Source organism: Podarcis raffonei, chromosome 10 (assembly GCF_027172205.1).
Source record: "Podarcis raffonei isolate rPodRaf1 chromosome 10, rPodRaf1.pri, whole genome shotgun sequence".
In the NCBI taxonomy this organism is placed as follows: Eukaryota; Metazoa; Chordata; class Lepidosauria; order Squamata; family Lacertidae; genus Podarcis; species Podarcis raffonei.
In genome coordinates, this window is record NC_070611.1 from 24,501,220 (window position 1) to 24,507,219 (window position 6,000).

Here is a 6,000-nt window from a genome sequence, read left to right on the forward strand (position 1 = left end):
TTCTATATATTTCCATGGCTGCTGAAGTGAATCAAATATATATCTGAATAATCTGTACTTGAATAATCAGACAAATGGGTAGTGGGCAGGGGAGCAATAAAATGAATTAAATAAATATCTAAATTTCAGATAAAATATCTGCCACAAAAAAGTAATGAAATAAAATACGTATTCTACATATTTATGCAAGAGACAGAATTGTACTTCTCTTTTTACTGACAATGACAAAACTAAATAACTTTCAGGTTGTTATGTTCTATTTATTTCTTCTAAAATATTTTTCATTGCCTTCTTTTACCTCATCAGCTATTGTCCAGAACAATTTTATTAACATGTTAAATATGTAAGCATACGTTTTTCATTTCCAACCATCATTGCCCACCTTTGAAGCTAAAGGGGTAGCTTTTTCAAAAAAACACACCCTACAATATAAAAAATATACAAATGATATATAAAAATATAAATACATATATTTATCTCTATGAATTTCCAAGAGTTGCAGGCCTCAACTAATCATCTTTATATATATATTTTTAAGCATGTGCAATTTTCAACATTCGCAAACATTCGCATAGATTTGGTATCTATGGAAGAGCTGGATATAGAACTTTAAAACACATAAATAACGTCAAACCCCAAGAGTCTCATCTGAAGAGATGCTGATGGAGAGGGGAACACATCCTATTTTCTGCAGAGAGCAGGAAGGAGTTGCATGGAACAACCAGCATGTGAATATGTGCTGCAAGCCAAATTTAGGGAAGGCCACCGCTTTCTCCTCTTCATGTGATAGATAGCTCATAACTACCATGCCATTTCTGGGCTGCAGCTCTGACCTTTTGCTTTAAATCACATGTCGAAATGCACCGTATACCCCCCAGAATAGCACGGCACTGTTTCACTAATTTGATAATGTGCAAGGTGTCATGGAAAAGCAGTGTTTAGACAAAACGGTTCGTTAATTTAGAATTGTCAAACACCATAAGGTGCAGAGTGCAAGAAATTCAACACTAGCAAATCCTACCATGACATTTTAGATTAGATGATGTGGTCGGACAACCACCTGCAGCTGTACGTCAAGTCTTAGTGCAGGCATATGGCTTGCAAAGCAAATAGAGTTGCCCATGATTTTCTATGGTGGAATATATAGCCAGGAATGGAGGATTCTGTCAGTTTTGGTTTCTCTCACTTTTCCCATCTTAAATTCAGTTCACTATATTTCCTCATCAATTTGCAATTTTTAAAAAGTCTGTATGAAAATTCAGTGGCATTCGAGTGCACATTTCTCCCAATATACCATTCTTTTCTATACAGTTTTGCCTAATATGCCATTTTTTTGCAAGTATTTCCCCCTAATATAATGCATTTTTAATTCAATCTTCACCAATATATGCACTTTTATCCACACTTCCCCGATATATACTTTTTTGAAACTTTCAGCTATTCACCACAGAAAAGACTCGATACAAGGCCATCTTCAAACCTGGCAGTCGTAACAATATTCTTATACATGACAATTTGGCACCGTTTGGATTGGTACCCAAAGAAGCAAGAAACAATAGCACAACAGGAGCTAAGCTTTGAGGTTCTCTTCTTCGGGACATGATGCAATGGTGTTTAGAGGCAGGGGATCGCGTTACAATGACGTCTTCTAATGGCAAGATGTGCTCTCTGTCTAGAACAAATAAACATGCATCCTGTTTCACTCTTTCCTGTGTCACCTCTTATTGCCTCCCATAGGAACACAGCTGCCTTACACTGAAACAGACCATTGGTGGTCCATCTAGCTCAGTATTGGCTATATTGGCAGTGGCTCTCCAGGGTTTCAGGAATACTAGTCCTACCTGGAGATGCTGGGGATTGAAATGGGGACCTTCTTCATACAAAGTAGATGCTCTAACATCTACTGGTGCTTATAATATTGCTTACAATATGGAGAACAAGAACATCTTCAGTTAAAGGAGACATCACAGAGAAATCATGTAATGTCTGTCTTCTTGTCAGGGGCTGGACTGAGGATGAATGGTGGGGACCACCCCTGTCTTCTCCTGAACCTTCCTGAGAACAGGAGAACAGTATAGATTTAGATCAGCGGTTTGCAGAAGGGCATAGTTCAGAGGCTGCAGAGGGCAGAAGTTGGGAAATATTGGAAAAGGATCAGCAGGAAGAAGAAGCAGCACCAGGGGAGAGACAGCTGACAGACTCAGTGTCCTTGGAAAGCATTCCTGACCCCCCCTTCTCCCCAGGACCAGATGGGCATTGAGGGTAGTAGAACAGAGAGCACAGCGGCAGAAGGCTCAGATTAGCCGATGCAGGACTGATGTAGATTAAGGGAGACGAATGGGGGGGGGGACTTTACTTGGAGCAACACCATCATTGCATAGAGACTACATCCCTTTGTCTTCCTCTGTGAATACTGAATAAATTACGTAGTAAGGACTCTTAGTGTTATCTGCTTTTTTAGGAGGGCTGTCACCGGTGGAGGGATAGTATTCCCTGAGTCTTGACACCTCTGTATAACCACCTTGATGCCAGTGTGCCACATCCAACATGAATCACTGCAAGTTTGTTTCACAGCTCCCTCTGATAATGTAACACTCTGCGGTCCACATTCAATGTTATGCAAATGTAAGCCATCTCCCATAATGGAGATCTGCCAACCCTCCTCCTACTGCAATTCACTGTCCCATTTGAAAAGCCTCTCCTGAGTGTTGGGGATTGGGCATGGTGATGGCAGTAGGAAAGTTGGAATTCAGGGGGTGAGGCTGCCTTCTTGCTTGCTCACCCAACGCCTGTGCCGACTTTGATTCCAGGCAGCTCTGGACTGTCAACAGAGCCCAAGCCACCAGTCTAGCATGTTTTGATCTTTGTTTTATACATTGCACATCAATACATCCACTCACATTTCTTTTCGCATCATTATTGTTGGCAACTTTGAACTGCAAGAGACAAGAAGAGAATTAATTCTGAGATCTTAATTAGAAGAGAAAATTCCTCATGCCAAATGTTAAAACTAACAGTTGAATAAATCCTGCAATAATTTGTTCCAGATTGTAGACAGAATGCAATTTTTATTTTAATGTCTCCAGCTATTTCAGTTTTCATAAATTAATGTATCATCAATAACAATCTGCAATACACAAGTTTGCCTACAGCATTAGATCATTTAAAAATGATCTAGCAAAGAGATGTGGTATTCCCAGATGCTCAATGCAAAGTTATTAACTTTTGCTTTATTTCTTTCACACACTCAGTCACATTTATTCGCTCCAATCCATTTTAGTCAGCCAAAGCAAAGGAGTGAGCCAGATATGAAGAGATAACAGAACTATCCATCATTCACTTATTTATTTCATCATCAAAATCAATATATAGTCATTCAGAAGGACCAACTCTAACCTTCATCTTATTGTTCTTGATTTGCTTCTTTTTCAAAAGTTTCACTCTTCGATATAATCCCTGAAGCTGAAATACTTGTGGTGTATTTTTACACAGAGTGGATTGATCCAGGACCTCTGTTACCCCTGGGTTTTCTGGTGCCAATACAATGTCAAGTGTAACGAGTTGCTGTTGCTGGTGATGGTGATGGAAGGGGTGGAAAAACCGTGGCCCTTCAGACATTTTTGGACTCCAACTCCCATCAGCCCCAGCCAGAGTGGCCAGTGGTAAGGGATGATGGGAGTTGGAGGCTAATGCCACCTAGATTTTCCATCCATGTTCTTATCGAATCCCATGTCCTCAGACAGAAAATACTATATCTATAGCATCCCAGGCAGACAAAAATATCGACGACTCCCCTTGCACATCAATTTATCCAGTGCTGCGTTGCTTATAAGAAGTATCTCCTAATCTTTAATGATATATTTCCCTCTAATTTAAAACCAATGGACTTCATTCTGTTAGGTGAAGGCAGTTCTTTTTCTTCTTTCTGACATCCTATAGGTAAATATTTTAATGTGTCCCTTCTAATTTTTCTGTATGTCAAGCAAAACTGTTTCCCCCATATGACTGAATATCCTTCTTGCTTTCTTCAAAATCCTTCCTAACGTGCCAACATATTTTCTAAACTTACATTGCTTTGGGCTGATCATACAACTCCAGGTTTTACTGTTGCTGAACAGAGAGCATCAGTATAGTCTCTGCATCTTCACAGTCTCACCTCCATTGTGGAGGACCGACAGTTTGCACAGGTTTGTAGGTGACTTGGGTGGAGGGGCATGTGAGTGAGTCCAATAGCATCCATAGCATCCTCAGCCATTGTGCGCAAAATAAGTCATGCTCTGCCCCAACTCTGCTAAGTTTAATTTTGCATAATTAAAATGCAAAAAGTAAATACAGATGTACAGGTTAAATAGCAATATACATTGAAACAGTAGGCACAGCACTTTTTATCAAATACCATTAACCAAGTCATAAGGAAAGCCTGACTTAATGAGTTATAAAAGTTTCCATATGAACGCAATAATCATTTACAGTTCCTCTTGTTGCACAGTCCGTTTATCCCTAATGCACCTTTTCAAAAACTGCTATTCCTGTATAGTGATTTTTAAATGATTTTGACACAAGTTTGTCTATTCAGAAAACAGTGCCTTTGCTCTGAATTGACTTCATTTGACTCAGGGACATCATCACACGGCCAAAACTGATTGGCTGCGTAGCATCACAGTACTGTCCTATTTATTATAAGATCCTTCTTGACCAGAATCACTCATGTATAATTTAGGAAGCATCACCCTCACTTTAAATTAACTTCATTTGACTCAGTGATGTCATCACAGGGCCAAATAGCATTGGTTAAGTAGCCTCGTGAAGTCATTCCAGGCACTACCTAATTCTTGATTGGCTGGGGTCACCTGTTTGGCTAATCCATGTAGACCAGTGATGGCCAAACTTGGCCCTCCAGCTGTTTTGGGACTACAACTCCCATCATCCCTGGCTAACAGGACCAGTGGTCAGGGATGATGGGGGTTGTAGTCCCAAAACAGCTGGAGGGCCAAGTTTGGCCATCACTGATGTAGACGAAAACAAAGTAGAAGCAGTAATTTGAACAAACAGCACCCAAACTGAAGCAGATGGAGGATATACTAGCAGTGAACAGAACTCAGCTGAATGTCCCTTTGTTTACTTTTTGCACCAAAAATAGCAGTTTAGGAAAACCATTAATCCCATGTTTTCTGGAACCTATTTACAGTCATTGTTTCTCTCCTGGCTAAGGCTTCACCATTATTTTTGCTTTCTGTTTCGTAAAATGCCTTCCAGTCTGGTATCCTCTACTGGACATGATGGTGTCATGATGCTACATAGACAACCAGAACAGGATATATTTTGATGTCACCAATGACAAAGGAGGCCTGTTTCAACTTAGAACAATACAGTACTTCCCAAACTGGTCTCATGGATTATCCTAATCAGTTGTGGATCAATCTGAGGTTAGGTACATATTAATGGCTTAAAAAACCAGCAAGCTTGTTTTTTCTCTGGGTATTTCAAATTGAATTTGTATTCTGCTGTACACAACAGCACAATTCAATGTGTATCAAAGTCTCCTGCTATATGTCCACACCAGTGAGTGGAAATGGGATGTGTGTGGATGTGGGTGTGTGGGTGTGTGTGCATTACCCTGCATTACCTGGCTGGTTTCCCCACTCCATCTCTGTACCCAGAAATCTGCTTTTTTCAATTGTACACACCTAGAATTCACTTGTGCATTGAGTAAGCCTACAGTTCTCTTTTTTTAATTGGGTTTTATAAACAAGAGTAATGTTATACAAACAAGTATACCAAGTTTTCTGATGTCATTTGTATATCACAAAAATAGCATAATAAATATCTACAACATATGTTTCATTATTATTTCTCAAGTCAGAGTGAAGCTGGCTTGGGGAAAATGGGATCAAAATGCAGTATTTCAGAGGAAACTTTGAGATGCATGAGGTCATGGGTAATGTCATGTGTCAACAGATTAAAAAAACAGAGGTGGGAATGCACAGGAGCCTGAGTAAA